The 20735-nt window shown below is 41.7% G+C and overlaps 1 long non-coding RNA gene across 1 annotated transcript in view; it reads left to right on the forward strand.

Annotated features, from left to right (window-relative positions):
- The window catches only part of LOC144262088 (uncharacterized), a 47746-nt gene extending 46788 nt beyond the window's left edge, over nt 1-958 (forward strand). The window contains exon 5 of the long non-coding RNA XR_013345486.1: nt 864-958. This is a non-coding gene — a long non-coding RNA (uncharacterized LOC144262088). The remainder of the gene's footprint in view (nt 1-863) is intronic.
- The last annotated feature ends 19777 nt before the right edge of the window (nt 959-20735 follow it).

Here is a 20735-nt window from a genome sequence, read left to right on the forward strand (position 1 = left end):
GGAAAATGCAGAATCCAAATGTCAGCTGGTGTTTCTCACTGAGGCTCTGGGACATGTGAGTTAGGTCCATGAGCCTTTTTCCTAATGAACACCAGTTGAGCTGCTGGTGCCACCATTAGAGCTGTTAACATATGGCTGTAACAGGGCAAAATTCCAACTTCTCTGTGAACACAGATCTGTAGGGAGAGTTGACTCACCCTTACTCGGCCACCAAGCCTTTGCCCTCCGTTTGAAAGATGAGCCTGATTTTTAAAGGTCAGCTGGAGCTTTGCATGCACATCGATGGGAACTGTGGCTGTTCAGCCACTCTGACAATCAAGCCCAGTGTAAATAGATGCAGGGAGTATTGAATTCCGCAACTGTTTGTTCCCCAATTCAGCCAAAGATACCAGATACCAGGTCTTTGCTGTAATTCATTGTTACTAAACTGAAAGTGGCAAAAGTGGGATACTTCAGTGAGACAAATAGTGCGCTATGTTTGTGTTTCATTGTGTGTTAACCCCCCTTCAACAGAGGAATCTTAGCCGTCTCACACTGAATCACACTGTCACAGGCATATACAGACCTGGGTAGGAGGATCATGGATCCCAGTCAGTAAGAACAATAATTTACAGTTTGTATCGGATGAGAAGTTCCCTGGGGGGCAGAGAATCCCAACCACACTTATTACTTAGTGTTTTCTTTGGTGGATTGGGTGTGGTTTTTCATGATATCACTTGCTGAAACAATACTGTGCAGTCTTTATTTAAACCTGTGTTTTTTCCATCAAAAATGTCCAACAATATGTACAGTATAATATAAGTAAAGACATTTTTGGTACTGGTATTGCTCAAATACCTTAGGATTTTTTCCTAATCATCTAGGTGTCTAAAAATATACAAACATTGCAAAGTCAGCACATGAAAAGTTTCCAGGCAAGTCTTTGGAGATCTAAAATCTATTTGTGAAGTGACATTCATTCTACCACAGAGAGAAATTTATTGAAAAGAAATCAAAGGAATAACAGTTTGTAATAAAGAAACATGTTTGCAGTTCTAAAATGTAATGCTTCATACTTCTCTCAAGGCTTGCTTGTGCAGAAAACCCATGTTGTCCATTTTGTTTCAATAGCTCTATGCTACAGTGGAGCATAAGTGAAATGACTTTCTCCTTGAAGGAAAACCATACTCATTGGGGTCCATGGGTGGGATCCCTGAAAGTACTTAGATGCCTAAGTCTCTCTGTTTTGGCTCCTTTGAAATCCACAAACCTTCCACCAGACCCTATAGGCACCTAAAGTCACTCAGCATGTAAGGTTTCAGGGTAAAATTTCCCCAGATGTCTGTGTTTCTACATCTGAGCACATGTACTGTTGCCCCTGTCGATCTCCCACCTAAGCCCCAGAGTGATCCACAAACCAGGGGAAGACAGGCATTCCATGCAGGGTCTGATTTGGTAGGGGCCCTTTGAGCATACCTACCGGACCACATCCCATTCAAAATTCAGCAGGAGGAAGTGCTGTTGCCACCCACCTTAACTTTTAGCCCAGTGGCTAGAGCACGCACCTGGGATGTGGGAGACCCAGGTTCAATGCCACCCTCTCTACTAGATGGGGAGAGAGGATTTGAAGAGAGGGCTCCCACGTCTCAGGAGGGTGCTCACACCACTGAGCTATGGAATATTCTAATGTAGGGGTCCCTCCATCCCTCCTGTTGAAGCTGTTCCACTGTAGATAAATAATGAAAGAGGGGTTGGAGCAGGGAGACTGCACTAGGGTGACCAGATGCTAAATACAAAATATCGGGACTGCCTCAGGGGGAGCGCCTTTTCAGTTGTTACACTCACCCGGCACGTTTGGTGGCGGGAAATAAATCTTGCCAGCGAAGAAAGAAGTACCCACCACCAAAATGCTGCTGAAGCCCGTCAGCGACTGAAGTACCTGCCACCGAAGTGCCGCCGAAGACCCGGACGTGCCGGGTGAGTGTGACAATTGAAAAAGCGCTCCCCCTGCCTGTCACTGCCACCTAAGAGGGGGGAAAAAAAAGACACGCTCGAAACAAAATCGGGATAAATGGCGTCCCTACCATGCTTCGGTCGGGACGCAGGACAAACTGCTCAATATTGGGACAGTCCCGATTTTATCGGGATGTCTGGTCACCCTAGACTGGACTGGGGTCTCCGACCTAACCACTGGATTACAGAATCATTCATTCTCTATCTGTGTCAGCGTCTCTGGCCCAAAGAGTATTTAAGAATTTATCCACAGTGGACCTGTCATTGGCCCAGGAGTCCAACACTCGGGGAGGCTCTAGGCTTCCTGTCCTCACCTCACCGTTCCTCAGGTGCCCTGATAAGAATCAGGTACAATCTAACCTGTCACACTTAAATCTCACTAATCTCTGGCTCCTGGATGGGGAAAATGAGTAGGTGAGTATAAATTTTTGTCTGAATATTATTTTCATGGAAGAACAATTACAGGTATTTTTTAACTTCTTTGAATAAATTTCCCATATAATCCTCACACTTAATATGATTATCCTATTTGTATGCCTGTATCATTTCTGTATCTGAAGTTAGGGATTGACTATGTATCAATTACAAGTGGGTTTACACCTGGAGAACGCCTACCTGACAGAATGTAATCTGTCTGGATGGGCCATTAGGGAGAGCAATAGGTCTTTAAATCTCCCACCTTCCTGAGAAATTTCCTGGGATGCTACAAACAACCTTTGACTCATGGCTGCTTTGACACTGCAGGGTCATGTGATCATGTCACCTGGTACTGGACATGATAGAATACCAGTATTTTTCCGGGGTGGGACCACTCTGGAAAACAAAGGGTTCCTTCCATATTTAAATCCTATTTAAGGCCAAGGAGTGACTTAATCAGTGTTCATTCTCCACTGAATCCCCACCCAGGATGACTGCTGGAAACATCTAAGAAACAAAGACAAAGGAGGGTGGGGGAGAGACGGACTGAGCCTAGGCTGGGAAAGTGTCTGGCCTGTGAAAGAAATACCTAGAGTTTTAAGCTGCAAGCAAGAGCATCTTGCCTTCAAGAACCTCTGCAATTTGTCTAAAACAACAGTTAAGGTGAGAAATTACTCCTTGTAACTAGTTTCTTTAGTGTATTAAGCTTAGCTTGTGTGTTTGTTTTATTTACTCAGTAATGTGCTTTGATCTGTTTGCTAACCCTTATAATCACTTAAAATCTATCTTTTGTAGTTAATAAACTTGTTTTTGTTTTCTCTGAAATTAGAGAACTGGGGGGCAAAAAGCTGTGCATTTCTTCTTCCACATTGAAGGAGGGAGCAAATTTTATGAGCTTACCTGTACAGTTCTCTCTGCAATGCAAGACAGTACAATTTGGGGTTTACACTCCAAGGCGTGTGTTCACTTGAGTGCTGGGCAATTCCCTGAATCCTCCCATGCAGAACTGATTTCGGTATCTGTGTCTTTATGCAGCTGGGTGTGTCCCTAGCTGTGTGTGTGCTGGAGGATGCTTGAGGGCCTGGCTCAGCAGGACAGTAAGGCAGCACAGGCTGGTGGAACAGGTGGGCTCAGTGGTACCCAGTACATCATGTGGCACCCTGTGTGTGTGTGTGTGTATGTGTGGGAAACCTGTCACAGTCTGCATAAGTAAAGAAAAATAGCACAATGCAGTCAGTCACACAAGTCTTTCTAAGGAACCAAATAGCATGCCCAAATTATAAAATCAAAAGACAAAGGAAAGAATCAATAAAACTAATTAATATAATAGGTCACCTCCAGAAGAGGAAAAGGTTTTGCTGAGAACAGAAACATGACTTCTAAGCAAAACGCATGTTTTTTATATGTAAGAGGAATAAAATAACTCCAAGCCAATCAATATAAGATCATACAGAGAATTCTTTAACAAATAACAGGATTGAAGATAGGTGCTTTTGAAAACTTTACCTCAGTGAGCACATGGCCCATTTTTAGAAGTGATTTATGCACTTGGGTCCAGATTTTTAAAAATGGGTACGCATTGATGCACTCAAAATTGTAAAGTGATTTAGATGGCTAAATTCTATTTTCAAACATGACATAGGCAATTAGGAGCCTAAGTCTCAGTGAAAAAGATATGTTTAGTCATACCAGTTATTGGGCTCAATACAGGGTAACTGGGTGAAATGTAATGGCCTGTGAAACACAGGAGATTAGATTAAGTGATCTAATGGGCCATTTTTGCTTTAAAAATCTATGAATCTGAGAAAGGACAAAGTCTGTATCAGATGGGAGAGTGCCACCAACTGATTCACCATTAGGTGCTGCAGACAGTGGTAATAAGTGTTCCTTTCTTGGAGCTGATCAGCAAACAGGTCCAAGCCCCAAGTTAGCCTGGACTGGGTGTAAAAAGCCATGCTGCAAAGCCATGTTTGAGTTATTGTGTCTTCGCTGATGCTGTACTCTCTCATGTGTGTCACGAGGACTTCTGAGGGCATATCCCAAAATTCTTTGTGCTGCAGTAAGGTGAGTTGCTCAATCATTTCCCCCCCAGTGAATTGTGGGAGAATTTGTCCTTCTGGGCACAAAGGGGAATTGTGGAATATCACTGGAGGACTATCAGCACTGGAATGATTTAGCCTGTGTCCTCAGTGCTAAACGGGTGGATTACCAGCCCAAATGAAAGCTACACTCAGGTTTTAGCCTACAATCTCAAATAAGCCAGCTAGCCCAGGTTGAAAGAGTTATTAAAAGTGGGTGAGTGAGTTTTTGTGTGTGTTGGGGGAGGGAAGGGGATTGGGGTAACAGGAGTAAAGTGCCCAAGTTAACTCCACAATGAAGACACACCCTAAACACTGACCGAACCTATCCTTGCTTAGTTTAAGTGATCACAACATACAGTGTTACAATTTGTGCTAGTTATGGAGTAAAATGTAGTGTTGTACGTAGTACAATAAAGTTAAGAATTCTAGGATCATCCTAGTATTTAAAATACCAGCTCACTTCAGAAAAGGGTAAATGGTAAATTCTGAATACTGTTGAATCCTGCTGGTTTTTGGCCTCAAACCCCCAAACTTTAGCAAAATAGAGAACACTCACACTCGGACATGTTCTGGAGTGTGAACTTTGCAAGAATGCAGATCAAGCATATCAGTCTTGCTGGACTAATGCCTACAAAATTCATGGCGTAAATAGAGAACAAGTTAATTGCTCCTACTGCACCTGGATCTAAACAGAGGAGGAATACATCAGAAAAACCTGTATCCAATGCAATGAGTTTCTCAAAGCCGTCTAGGGGGACTTTGATACACATCTTCCATTAATGTGTTTAAAATTAATGAAAGATGATTCTAAATCCCTGAGACTGTTTTGAAAATCTCAGTCAAGAGATGATCAGCTAAACTCTCATGTCATCCACACCTGCCTAGTCAAGTTCTGCTGGCATGAAATTTGGTTGTCTGGAGAAAGATCAAGATGTGAGGATCTCCATTATTAAGATTCCACTGAAACACAATGAATTAGATATAGGTTTATTTGATGTTAAAGGATAGCTGCAATTGCTGTCTATCTGGGGGAATGGAGAGATTTGGAGGTAAAGTGAAAAAATAATCTACACTTTGCTTGAAGCAGGTGGGTCCATATTTGGACTTTTCAAGTTCTTGTGCATCAGGATGTGCTAGAGGCTAGATTTTCATAGTACAGATAGTAGTCTGTGGTGGTTCGTGCCACCAGCCCCAAAAAAGGCTGGATCTGACAACATCTAAGTGCCAGTTATTTGTGTTTTGCTTTGCTCATGCAGCAGAATGTGTTGAAGTTTCTGATCATGTAGGATCCAGAAGATGTACTATTGGTTTTGTTTGGCCAATATCCTCCAGATTGTACAAAGACTGTGGAATTTGGTGAACTGAAATTAAAAATGAGGGATCCAAGTAACAGGTATATTTTCCTGGTGCTATTAGGTGGAGATTGCACCAGGGTCAATTTTTTTCCACTAATGCAAGATACAGCGGCACTTGTGGTCTATTAATATCGTACCGTACGCTTTGGATTGTGGGAGGGGCCAAAAATTGATACAGGTTTTTATGGTGCTTGTTTTGTCTACATCAGAATCGCGTGTGTGTGGTAGGAAGGGCTAAATTTATTCTCTATTCATGCCATGGAATTTGGGGTGCGAGGGCCAAAAATTGGACGACTCAGGCAGGATACCTGGGTCGATCCATTTTGTGTGTGTGTGTCGCTCATACTCCAGGTTGCCTGCAGATCCAGCTCTTTACCTTTTCCTGGTCTCTTTAGTCTCTACCTCTCTAGTTTCCCATTGTCACCTAAGCACAGGAATTCAACAATTCCAGCAGCAACCCCCTTCATCCAGCCCCGCCTCTAATCAGCCCGGGATTTAATAACATGCTGGGGGTGGGGAGGAGAGGGCAGATTGAATGAAACTGGCAGAGCAGACAGGAAAGGCCCGCACCGACGGCGGCTGCCCCCTCTTGCTACATGCTGTCTGGGTACGGCCTGGCTTCTGCCTTCGCCGCTGTCTCAAGGGTTAAGGGGAGGGGATATCATTCCCTCTCCTGGGCCCTAACGGGAGCGCTTTCGCGGGATCTCCAGAGAAGCCAGAGAGAGAGAGAGGCTGCATCCCCATAACTCCCTCCCTGGCTTCGCGTCGATGCTCATTTCTCCAGCTGGCACAGGAGTGTGAGCTGCTCCTCCCTGATTGTTATCTGCGCGGTGCCCTCCTTGGCCAGGAAAGGCTGCAAGCTCGAGGCTGTGTCAGTCAGAAAGGGGGCAAAGCTGGGAAACTCTGATCGCCGCTGGGAGCTCCTCTGTGTGCCTCTGCTCCGCGGGGTTACTGGTGAGTACAGGGGCTTCTGGTTGGGACAAGCCAAAGTTCCCCCGGTTTTAAGGTCTGCTGCGTGGTGGGTTCTGATCTGCATTTCGGGCGCCCTTAAAACCCACCACCGCAGTCTGTCATCGCCCGGCGCCGTGTAACTGAGCTTTCCCATCGGCTGAGCTGTTGGAGTCGTGGGTTTGGTTTGTTTGTTTTTAAATACTTTGATTCTTCATAATCTTGCACGCGGAGCGCTGAAATCCACCTCTCTCCACGCCCGCCCGCCTCCCTAGCCGGTGGTTTCAAGGCAAACCCATATGGTTTAGGCGCTGTGTTTCACAAGGGGGGATGCCCGGGCGGCTCCCAGCTCGGGAGTGGCTCGCTCCTGCCGAGCGTGGCGCTTTGGGTTCCTTGCCGGGAAGGTTTGTGAAGTGCCAGCTGAAGAAAAGTCTCCCCGCGGGGGAAGTGTTGAAGTCCGGCGCAGGTGCGGCTCGCGGCGCCCGGGATTGATACGGGGAGCAATTAGAGCAGGAACTGAGCTGCTCCGGAGCCGGGGGCAGACCCTTCCTTCCCTAGCCTGGAAGGGAGGCAGGTAAGTGCTGGGAAGGAACCCAGGGCGGTACTGTTGCCTGTTGGTGTGGTCCCAGATCGTGTTGTGCTACCGGATAATTTACACCGGGGGAGAGGACCTGATTCCCCTGCTCTCCCCACATCGCTGATCAGATGCTTTCCGCTGATCCTGAAACGACGGAGAAGGAGCGCGGAGCAGTGCGCTCTTCTGTTTACAGCCAGCCACATGTGCTTTCGGTTCCATCCTTTTCATTCGCGTCTGCAAAAATCCCACAAACTCGGCTGCCAGCAGTATTCCGTGGCACTTGCGGGAATGATTCTCTTGGCTCTAAAACGTGCCCACGGACAGCTCCCTCCTCAGGTTGAAATAACATTAAGATTATCGCAAGTCTACATCAGGCTGACTGTGAGCAGAGACTGCATTTCGAATCGAACTTCCCACAGGCCTTAAGAGTAGAAAAATGACACAGCAGGTTTGTAGTCCGAATTGTTTGTTTCTTCAAAAAAATCAATATCTTAAGCAGATCCATTCTGTGCCAAAGTGCTTTAAGGATGTATGTTATGTTCCTCCTAGATACCATTTTTTAAAAAAAATCTCTAAGAGCTGTCATAAATGGGTGCGGCTCTTGGGTCAGTAGCACACCCAGGAAATCAATAAATGTATAAATGTGTGTATGGAAATTGAGAGCACAGGAAACAATGGTTTCAAAGAAAGTATTACAGTTTACTGGGGGCGGGGGGGAATACTACGTTCCTCTTCATGTAGAGTTAAAAACATATATTGTATTCACCTAATGGCTCAGACTCTATATCCTTTCACTAAAAAGTGGATTTTCCAGACAACTGATTATTGCCTAAGTCCATCATGGTTCACAGATCATTGAATCAAAAGATTGTAACACTTATTACCATCCTTTCGGCAGCAGTTAGGTGCTAGCACACATGTAGTCTGGGTTCATGTAATTAAAAATTCTTTTGAAAGGTCACATGAAAAGTTACCCTTCAGGTGGTGGGGAAGGGTGGCTCAGTTGGTTCTAAAATAGGGCTGATGGCCCAGTGTTTAGGAAGTTAGTTAGGGACTTTGAAGACCTGGGTTCAAGGCACCCTAGACTTTCTGGGTGACTTTGGGCAAGGCACTTACTTGGAGTCTTTTTGTGCTTCAGTGCCTCGTCAGTAAAGTAGGGCTAGCAGTCTTTTCCTATCTGAGGAAGGGGTGCTGTGAGGTTCTTTTCATTAAAGGTTTTGAGGTGCTCAGATATATTAATAAGGGTCATAAGTACCTTAGATTATTTCTCAATCAGATATAATAAATTTCCCCATGCAAAAATGGTCAAAAGTGCTCCAAAGCTATTATGTTCTAATCCTTTACCAAATTTAGTTTTGAAATTAGTCATTTTTCAGAGGTTTAAATATGGGAAAGTAAACAATAAGTAGTATTTGTTCTGCTTTATTTGAATATAATACAATAACATTTAATTAAAATAAATCTCTGAACAGTAAATTTGATCCTGGAAGTCCAGAACTATTGTGTCATGAACAGTGATGCTATATAGATTAAATCAACATGCATTTTTAATGCAAACAATGGGTTAAAATATATCTTAAAATTTCACCTATCTGTGACTGAAAGAGATTTCTTTATATTTTGGTCTAGAGACCAAGTAAAAAATTTCCTCTCCTTTCTAAAGGTAACAAAGTAACTGCAGTTAGAGAAACTTTCCCTGGATCAGTTATGATGGTTCCACCCGCAAATGTTTAAAAAAAGCAAAACCCCACCACGCTGGCTTCTGGACAGAAAAGGAAGGACTAAGAAAACATGCAAAATCCATTGATTCTTGTGGCCACCTAACATGAAACTGGCATGTAAATGAGCTACAATACACTGTACTGTATAGCCAGTATCTACAGACCAATTCAGTTCCCATAGATTTATTTTAAAACCTAATAATAAAAATAATAGATCTTAGAATTACCAAAAAGGTTTTAACTCTTACAGATGGTCAGGAACTTTTCAACAAAATGTTTTTTGTCAGAAATACTGATTTGTGGAAACTGCAACTTTTTGTGAAAACATCTCTGTTCTGATGAGGTTTCTCAGCTCTACAATTGAAATTCTCTTAAAAAGTAGAGGGAGGGAGGGAGGGAGAGGCTCCTACTCACCTGAGAGACACACATTTGTGCCCTGTTCCAAATGAACCCGAGTATGGACTTAAACCTGGATCTCCTACATCCTAGATGTGTGAACTAATCACTGGGCTATTAAGTATCTATCTCTTTGGTGTGAGAGGTTGTTTTTGTGAAAAATTTCAAAAGGTCTAGGTTTCATTCCAAGGCAGAATGAAAGATGTCGAAACCTCAATTTTCATGAAACAGAATTTTTATTTTCCAGCCATCCCTACTAACTCAATTTTCAGTCTGTAGACTATGCTAATTGTTCCAACAGAGAATAAAATCCCTTTTGGGTTTAGCAGCATCAGTGTAGGAACTAGAAGTATGAAGACATGTGTATTGACTTGTTTGTGGCTTCAAAGCTTTTTGCTGCTAACAAAAAAAAATCTTGATGAAGTATTTGAGCAGATCAGAAATCCTGAAAGTAGAAATAAAATAAGGAATATTTCTTGTTTACTTCTGTTCATTGCAGATACCTTTGGGATCAAGCTGATCCAGTTTTTTTTTCATTTGAATTGCTAATATTCCTTTTGAAATGGTGAAATAATTCACTACAGCGTTTGTCTATATTTTGATGTTTATGAAATGCTGCATCATAGCTGATGAAAGCGCCTTAAAAAAAAACCCCTACATTAAAACATTCCTAGACAGATACAAGTAATTTCCAAAAAGCAATCCTTTAGCTCACCATAAGAATGAAAGTTTTAATCTTATGCTTTCTAGTCCATGTAGATTGGAATACACATACCAATCCATTTTAATTAAGTTTAATCATGTCACAGCAGTTACAGGTTCATGCAGGTTATGCTGTTTCACTCCAATGTGCTATAAAAACAGAAATGATCTTTAAGAAATCTAGACAAACTCAAAGAAAGATATTGATGTGAACCATAGAATCCAGAGATAGAAAAGACCTATTAGGTCATCAAGTTATCTGCCCGTCAGTACAAAAGTGTCCCCTATTGTTCATTTATTGATAGACTAATATAATTATCTATTTCAAACAAGATTTGAACCCCCATATTTGGTTAATGAATCATTCATGAGCAAGTCTGACTTCCATAAATGTTTGTGCTCAGGGATCAGTTAGAAAAAGCAAAGGTATATGTATTCTTGTAATCTCTACCCACAAGAGATACTTCTCATAGTAGATGGTGGAGATGTTCAAAATATTATTATGCATGCTTTCTGTGCTCCTTGGGCATGGCTTGCCCTCAGTGGGACCCAAATACAGGGACTCTGCTGGTCTCTCTGAGTTTGGCTTCTCCTTGTTGGGACTCAATGGCCCTGTTTGGTTCCTCTTGGCTCCTTGGGTATGAATCCTTGATGGGAGGTTACTGTCTTTTGCCATCTCCATCCACCCTCAACTCTCTCACCCATGACACAATGAACTGTCACAGAATAGATTGTGAAGATCTTCTTAACTTGAACCTTTTTCCAGCACGCCCCCCCCCCACTATTTTTTTTACATGATTTGAGGAACAGTGAAATAGTTAATGTTAATTTTTGAAGTATTAGTATTGGGCAACTGAGTTAGCACCCATTGAAATGAAGAGGGCAGGTCACACCTCTTAGACTTATTGTTTCAGTTTTTGCAAATGTAGGCAGGGGTCTTGGCATCAGTGAGGTTCAGGTCACATTTCTGAGGCTCTCTCAGCTAGACTTTTTTTTTTTTTTTTTTTAAGTAAGCTTAGATTCTGGAGAACAAGAAGGCAGCATGAAAGAAATGCAGGCATACCTAATTGCCAGGTACTAACCCATTCTGGGCCGTATATGTGTTATTCAAAAGTACATAGTTGTGTTCAATTATTTTTATCCTACAGAATATTTACGAACTGATTGCCTCTACTGTTTGGTGTTCAACACCAATGTTTTGTGAGTGGTCGTCTAAATCACATGGTGGTATTCTATTCCCTGGATGATTAAAACCCTTGATATGGGACACCAACACCAAGCACACAAAAATAAACAAACAAAACCCTTCCAGCACAAATATTTGGATAAATGAACATTTGTGCTAAAATTTGTGAAACTGCTTGAATTTGTATTTTCATGAATATGTGGTAGTTTGCAATGCATATTTGGACAACTAATCAAATGACCCTCCAAGGATCGTAGGAAACCAAACATGACTATTTGTGAAAATTTTCACAAATCAATTTGCTTACTAAGCACAGTTGGTCAAATAATGTTTGGTACAGTCTAGCTTTAAACAGATGACGCAACCTCTCTTGAAGATTACTCAACAAGCTAATAGCTTTCTTTTAAAAATCTTTCCTGTTTAAGTTTTCCTTTTGTTAATTTCATCCCATCGCTCCTAGTTATACTACAGTTTTTTTTATTATGCTTCCCAATCTTCCCTTCCTTCAAGTTCACAGTCATCAAAGATTTGCAGGGTTTGGTTATGCCTCCTCTCCCCAGTATACCAGAATTATATTAACAATGAGATTCCCAGAAATGAACACCACATTCCAGATGCAGTTGTACCACAGACACTCAGAGGGGGCCTATTACTTACTTGATTTGATACTTCTATGTATGGGGGCCAAAGCTGAACTAACTTTTTTGTTATCTCTTGTTTACTGTGGTCACAAAGTCAACATACATCAACAGTTATTGCTCAGTGTTATTTATGAGAACGTAACATTTCCCTATATTTTGAATAGGGAATAACTGTGGTATCTCATTTGCCACTGTGTAATAACTGCAGATAAATGCTGACTTTTAAAAGGCAATCCCTTTTATTTGGTTTCTACTATCATCATTTCTTTTATCATTACTGCCTTCCATTACTTCCCCCTCCGAGTCAATACTTGTGTTTTGGGAGTATTTTTCGTCAGATGTATCAGCTTTGAAAGCTGAATCTCATTTTGCAACACTGGAAGCATCATTTGAAGTATGGATAACACATAATTCTGAATAAGCATGCTTTAAATAACATTAAGATTTCTGTCATGATAATTGTAGTTAATAAAATAATAATACTTGGTTAGTCATCTTGCTGTGAGAATAATATATAAATAAAAACTAAATATTTCCCCTGTCATACTGCTTAATTATGGATATATAGTACTATAGTAAAATGAAACAATGAATTTACACTACTCCTGACTCTTTTGGGTAATGTTGATCACTAATTTGGCTCCTGAACCACTGAGGTCTGAGTATCACTGGGATAGTAAGTTCATTTGCTAATTTCTTTAATAAAGTAGAATACATATTATCTGAACTTTCCCTGTGTGTGTGTGTGTGTGTGTGTGAGAGAGAGAGAGATGAAAAATGTACTATAGAGCAGAGGCTAAATTTTTTAAAATTTGGATCTGCACCAAAAGTGCATAAAGCAACACATAACCATTTGTTCTGTTTCACCTTCTTGTACTTAAATAGTTGTAGCCAACACTTTTTTCCCCTCCTTTTTAACTAGTTGGATCTTCTGACAGTTGTCTGGTCACATAGTACAGTAAGATACTCTGCATTCACTACTTAGAAGAAGGTATCAAAGAAGCAAGTCCATGTTTTTACGAACTAAAGCAGATATGACTTCCTTTTAAATCAAGCATGAATGAATCTAAAAATGCATACATCAAGAGCGGATTCTGAAAATGGAACTCTTGCAGACTGATGCTAGCGAACACATGTGAGTTCACCATCAATCAGGGTTGTTCCAACTAGCTTGTCAAAGATGGTGAGTGCTGAGTATATGCAAAAGAAATGTCTTTGGATATGAGATAATAATGTGTACATACTACAGATCTTTCCTTGATGATCTCATGGATGCTTGTAATTCAGTACCAGATCATGCTACAAAGACACAGCCCACAGCAGGGGGTGGAATGCTGCAGCACTGTCTTAGAAGAATCCCAGGGAAGAAATCACGGCTCAGGGATCCACAATTCCCTCTCTGTTCCTCCCTTAAACCAGTGGGACCATATTTGCTGTTTACCTGTGCCAACAGCAAATCTCTGCCCGCTCTGTATCCCATCTCTGCTGGCCAGTGCATTGGGGATGCAGAGCCAAGGTACCACTCCTTCCCTTCCCACTCCTTGCCCATCTGCTCCAGGATTGAGGGGAGAGGAATAATGGGTTCATAGCATCCAGTTTTGCCTAAGCATCCAGATCCAAGTCTGCACAGTGACGTAAAGGGGGTTAATTTATGCCACCATATAGCCCTGCTAGAGTGCTATATCATTTTACATTATTTGTCAATTCAAATCACTGAGCATTGTTGATGTGATGGAACTTATTAGCTAAGATAAGGAACTGCATAATGAAAATGAAAATGTGTACAATTTGAAATCCAAGAGGAAGTAAATCTTAGTTTCCATGCTGGGAACATAGGTTCTGGCTGTAGTGGAACCCTTGGATGTGAATGAATTTGAGACAGATGTAAATATTTGCTGTGTTATAATGAAAGTTCAGAAAAGGAAACCACTTGTATGCTTGTAAGAAAAGTTTAATTTGGAATATATGCATATGAGTATATTCATATACATTACAGAGAATACCTGATGATGTGGCACTGAATGAACTTGTGATGACCATATTGCTTAAAAGGAATAAAGTCATGATTGAGTTATGCAGCTGATACTAAATGAGTGCCAATGAAATCTTCATACTACACCACCTTGAAATTCACGTCTCTGCATGGAGCCAATACACCATTTAAATTCCACTTAAGCCCTCTTTGCTATCAGTATTATTCACTGTGGCAGGGAAATAGGGCCTGCGGATATTTAGGATTTCTTCACTAAATTGTATCTGCTCAGATAGAATTGAAGCCTTTAGCAGCTGTGAGATATTTCATACTAATTAATAAGTGTTTTTTAATATTGCTGTGTGAGCCAGGAAAGGTTAACATTAAAATGAGCCTATAATTATAATCTTCGTCCTTTGCAACAATCTAGCTTTGGTTCTTTAGCAATATGTGCTGTGCTGTGCACATATTATAAGCAATTAGTAAGTACAGGTAACAAGGCTGAAACTAATAGCCTTATTCAGCTAAAACTCCTACTGACGTCAATGTGAGTTTCCATTGAATAGGAATTGTGGGATTAGGTCCGTAACTATTTGGAGAATTTAAAATGTATGTTGTTGTGGAAAGGATTCCTATGTCCAGTGACTGCTCATAGTAGTTTAGAGCTGAGCAGGCAAGGCTGCAGGAGAAAGGGGGGAAAATATGTCTAGATTAGATATTGGGCTTTTGATTGGGCATGCACCTTTGAAAATAGTGTTTGGAACTCAGCTGGGGTTTCCTCAGTGGTACACCGTAAAGGCTGGATATTGCCTGGCAATATCTGAGGGATGTATTTATGTTCCCTAGGGCTGAATCAGTTCTGAAACAGCTTTGTACTGAGCTGGCAGATGACATGATCAGATTTTAAAGAATCTTATAGTAGTTCATTTTCATCCAGGATATAGCTGGTATGCTGAGGGCTTCTCTGCTTTGTCTACACTTAAGTTCTGTAATTTACATAACACAAGTCAACGTAGTTTACATCGACGTACTGCGGTGTCTACACCATGCTATGCGGCGGGAGATGCATTCCCGTCTACATAGCTTCTGCCTCTCATTGAGCTGGGTTACTGAAGTCGACAGAGTGCACTCACATCAATTTATCATGTCTTCACCAGACCCACTAAATTCACCCTGCTAAATCGATTGCAGCAGCACCGATTTAGCCTGAAGTGGAGACAAGCCCTAAGCTAAACAATTTTGGAGCTGCCTTGTAAACCTTCTGTTCCATTCTGGCTGGAGGAATAGCTCAGGGGTTGAGGAATGAAACACACACTGATTATTGCTGTAAATAGTACTGAATTTCTAACACCAATTATTCCAACAACTAATATCTGACATATGGTGAAAGTCATATTTGGTGGAAGAAATGCAAGAAAAAATAAGATGAGTATCTCCCAACACTGTTGCTGTTTGGCTTTTAAATCACTTCCTGTTTGAGGGTTTACAAAAATTAATTTTGGTTACCTGTATTTATTTTATTCCTAGTGCCAACTATAATGTTAGTTCTCGTTTTGAAAGCTATTTTTGTCTGTGCAATTAATTTTGGGCACAATTCTAAAACTTAGATCTCAACATGTTCACTCCCACAACTCAGGTAGGCTGATAAAGCCTCTCATATTTTCTTTCAGTTAACACAGTACAACACAGTACAAAACTATACCTGTAAAATTAGAGGCTAAATTGAAGCATATTTAAAAACATAGCATGTAATATTAGAAAGCCATTCAGTACAGTGGCTAGAGTGAATAGGAGCAAGGATCACCTAAGTTCTATTTCTGGTTCATTATTTGGCCTTGGACAACTAGTCACTTATCCAGCCATATTGTCCCATGTCCAAATTACTCTCAGGTAGGGGGATGGAGGACATTGGACCTTCTTGTGAGTTACTGTAAATAAATGTATTATACTTGTGCCTGCAAATCTGTGGATGGGTGTTTTTAAATAAATTCAGATAAATAAAATAATATTTTGTTGCACCACATTTTAGGTTTTGGATCTGTTAAATAAAAGAACCAAAAATAATTGGAACCAAAAGAAATTGTCATCTGTAATTTGCAGGTACTACCCAGATTAAGCCTGCCCACCTTTTAGCCTGCCCACTCCTCTCTCACCAGGTCCTACATATATATTCAACATCTACAGAAGTTGAGATGGCACCTAAGTTTAGCTATTTATTGCAACTCCAGGAGCCCTGGTTGGACCTTGGAACATAACTCCATTCCTGAAGCAGAGGCTCGGGATGATGACTAGAGTCCACAATCCTGGAACTCTGACTCTCCCATTACCAATTTTTTCCTCTGTAAAACATGATGGACTTTTCTCCAGAGAAGATCCAGTTTGCTGGAGTATAAATTTAGTGCTAGTCCTCTGAAAAATTGCTGTCATACCACTAGATTACAACTGTCAGATGTGGTTGAAATATAAAAAATGACGGGAGGGATTCTTTCTCTCCAGAGTAACTGAAGATAGATGATAGAACTTTTAATAATATTTGACATTTAAGTTTTATATTGCCGTAGCACCTAGGTATCTCAACCAGCTGGGGCCCCATTGTGCTAGAAAGACACTGTACAAAGAGTTAGTAAATGACAGCCCCAGCTTCATAGAGTTTACTATGATGTTTTCCAGGGGTATCCAGAGTTGTGATGCACCTTGTTACTATCTGCCCTTAGCATGTGGGAGCCTTGTATGTACCCTTAGTTTGGGTCGGCTTCCCAACTCTACCAGCCACAGGCAACACAAGCACTTCCCTCTAGGCCTCATACGGCCTGCTGCCTCTCTACAGGTTAGTGATTGGTATACCCCAACTCCAGAGCCTGGATCTCCCCTGCTCCACTGGACACTTTCAGTATTCACCGATTTGCTGCTTGCAAAGAAGCAGTACACCCCAGCTTACTAGCTCCACCTCAGATCACCGCTCTGCTTAACACACAGCACTTAGGTGTGTTTACTATTAAGTAAGAATACATTTATTTATCAAAGCACAGAGACTCAAGTAATGGCAAGTAGAAGAACTGGAAACAAATGATTACATATAAAATATCATAACATGCATTCTAGAGCCTAAACTTAATTAACAAGATATTCTCATGTCTTGTAGAGTATTGCCCATCCCAAATCCTTGCAGTGCTTTACAGCCAGGTTGGCTGTGACCCTTCTTTCATGACATCTGCACACTGTCAGCTTGCCTCCTAGGTTAAGGGTTTTGTGTATTTCCTTGCACTCTAGAATATGCCAGAACAATAATTTGTAATGAACAGGACATCCTCCTGCTGTGTGTTTCATCTTGTACATTTTCTCTGTTGTAGATTTCAGTCTTTCATTCTGCCCCGGCTTAGTATGCAAATAAACCTCCATTGAGAGGCATACAATACACAAATGACCAGACAGGGAAATCGGTATCTGCTACCTCCTGCCTGAAAGGAACGTTTCTGAGGTATGTCACCTCCTGGTGATCTGCCTTAACTCTAAGGCCTTAAGAGGATAGGTTTTAGCATCCATAAATAACTCCTTAAATATTATCTGTACATACATTTTGCAATGATTATGATAACCAGTGGGCTACTGGCTCTCTGTAGAGACCTCAAATGCCTACTTTTGGTGAAGGATTATGCATATATCTGACCCAGGGATCCCTGTAAAACCCCATGTACTCCTTGTGCCCTCTGCCATTTGGCATGAAGGGGTCTCTGGGTCACATTCACTAATATAAATTATATTAAATATGGGTTTGTTTGCGTGATACCAATTGTGCATTTACTGTACCGGTGGTGTCCAGGCTGTCACAATCGTATTCTGTAAACTAGAGCCTCTGTTAGAGTAAGAGTTTTCCTGAAGACAAGATGCAGTGTTAGGAAAATGTGAAGGTTTCATACAAATATTTTTTGCTGAAGTGTTAGCACAATCAAATATTTACGTTTGATGTTCAGAAATGAAAAGTTAATCCTATCACTTCCCCCATCATCAGGCATAGGCTATAAGAGGATATTGTCTAGGTTTTAAAGAAGGGACTCCGGCACAAGGTTAGTGGTTTTTTAATATCTGACAAGTGGTTTTTTTGTTTGTTTGTTTTCCTCTGGGAAGAGCACATTTTAAAAATTCAGTAAGAGCAGCTTTCATGTTCTTTACTCTTAACACAGTCTTTAAATGGCTTCTCAGGAGAGCCCAAGTTTAGTGAAAGCTCATACTAATGAAGTCCCCAGAGAAAGTATAGTTTTTCACTAATCACAATTAGGATTTAAGGCTGCCTCCATAAAGAGTGATTACTTTTATTATGAATGTGGTCACACTTTTGTAAACATCAGGCAAAAGCTCTTCTCTGAATTGTGAAATTGCTGGAGTGCCCAGGGGCTTCTAGGTAAGTAATTGAAGTAATCCATATGTTCTCCAAGTGGTATAATAAAGCTTTTGCATTAGTAAGCAGGTGCTGCTTTCATCCAAACCCTTCTTCCTCCCATCGTTAGCTTGAAAATTCTCAGGGCAAGTCTACACTACAAAATTAAGTCAACCTAAGTTACGCTGACCGTCACATTAATTAATTTTGCTTTTGCATATCTGCACTATGATCCTGGCAGTGCACATCCTCACTAGGAGTGCTTGCACTGATTTAACTGTCAATGTGGGCATTGTGGGACTGGTTCTGAAAGGCAGCAACAATCAATGTAAGCAACGCAGTGTCTACACCGACACTGAGTCAACCTAATTTCATCGACTTAAGTGCTACGCCTCTCGTGGAAGTGGAGTGGGCGAGTTACGTCGGTGGGAGTGACATTTTAGTGTAGACTTTTACAGAGTTAGGTTGATGTAAGGTGCCATACATCAAGCTAACTGTAGTGTAGACCAGGCCTCACTCGTGGCTGTTTGCCTTAAAGGGGTTTAGAAGTTTAAAAGAATTTGAAGCTGAGGCTTTGTTCTGTATACATTACAGGAATATTCATTTCTTTACCTTAGACTCATCATTTGTGTGCTGGAAAAGTCAGAATTCTGAAAGAAAGTGAATTTAATAAAAAAACAACAATACACATCTCTCAGTTACTATGGGAATGTTCTTGTATTGATGTGGGCTGCAGGCTATTCATCTGAATTATGAAGAATCTTAACACTGGATCAGGACAAAATCAAACATTTCATTGAATATGCTGTGTGTGATGGGGTGACTGTCCCTCACTCAGGGCTGGCTCTAGGCCCCAGCAAACCAAGCATGTGTTTGGAGCTGCACTCTGGCCCTTTTTTTTTTTTTTCTCTCCCCGCTTGGGGCGGCAAAAAAACCTAGAGCCGGCCCTGCCCACACCTTACCCAGATGGGCCAATTAACCCAATAGGCAGCTGATTAAAGAGGCTCAGCTGGGCTGGAATACGTAGGGTCTATAAAGCCCAGGAGCTGAAAGGAGAAGGGGGCTGCTGGAAAAAGGCAGACATTTCCAGGAGAAAGAGAGGAGTGAGTGGAGACTGCAGATGAGAGTCACTCCCTGGGAAGAGGGAGGAGGCTTTGGGGAACTGGTAGGCCCAGGAAGACAAGGGGAACCAGCAGTAGGAAGAAGCCCAGGGATAGAGCAGTAAGGCCAGAGAAAGAAGGCCCAGATTGCTGAGCTGAGAGTCCCTGGGCTGGAATCTGGAGAAGAGGGTGGGCTCAGGTTCCCCTACCAGCCAGTGGGCGAGTGGCACAGAGGCAGTGAGAGGGAAGAGTGCCTATGAGTACTGAGGACCTAAACCCCCCACAGGAGGGGGGACACAAACAGCGATGCGGCTGGGGGGCTGAGCCTTTAAGAGTATGCTGTGATTCCTGAGGCTGTGGGAGGAGCTACAGGCAGACAGAGTGATGGTGTGCCAACCATGGAGGGGAGGTGTCAGCCTCGGGCTAATCCCTAGAGTACCAGGAAGAGGCACCAGTCCGGTGGTGAATGGTGCATCCCGTGACACTATGTCTCTAAGAAAAGAACTTAATTAGAAGTAGCGAACTTTTCTGTTCTGGTACATCTTAATCCTTACAAAAAGGACAGTTTACACATTGTTCTATACAATTCATATCCAATAGTGCAGGGGTAGGCAACCTATGGCACGTGTGCCGAAGGCGGCACGCGAGCTGATTTTCAGTGGCCCTCACACTGCCCAGGTCCTGGCCACCAGACCGGGGGGCTCTGCATTTTAATTTAATTTTAAATGAAGTTTCTTAAACATTTTTAAAACCTTATTTGCTTTACATACAACAATAGTTCAGCTATATATTATAGACTTATAGAAAGAGTCCTTCTAAAAATGTTAAAATGGATTACTGGCACACAAAACCTTAAATTAGAGTGAATAAATGAAAACTTGGCACACCACTTCTGAAAGGTTGCCGACCCCTGTATTAGTGACTTGATTCTCCCCCTCACTTCCCCCAGAATTGCCGAGATCTATAAAGCTCCTGTAACTTAAATGGACGATGTGAGTGATCAGCATCTCTGAGGATTAGCCCATATGTGTATATAAAATCTATCCCCATCCATCATATAAAGTAGTGATCTAAGTCAGTCCATCTCAAAAAAGATATATTGGAATTGGAAAAGGTTCAGAAAAGGGCAGCAAAAATGATTAGGGGTATGGAACCGCTGCCATATGAGGAGAGATTGAAAAGTCCCAGTCTTATTAGCTTGGAAAAGAGACAATTAATGGGGGATATGTTAGAGGTCTATCAAATCATGACTGGTGTGGAGAAAGTAAATAA

Source organism: Eretmochelys imbricata, chromosome 3 (genome assembly GCF_965152235.1).
Source record: "Eretmochelys imbricata isolate rEreImb1 chromosome 3, rEreImb1.hap1, whole genome shotgun sequence".
NCBI lineage: Eukaryota > Metazoa > Chordata > Testudines > Cheloniidae > Eretmochelys > Eretmochelys imbricata.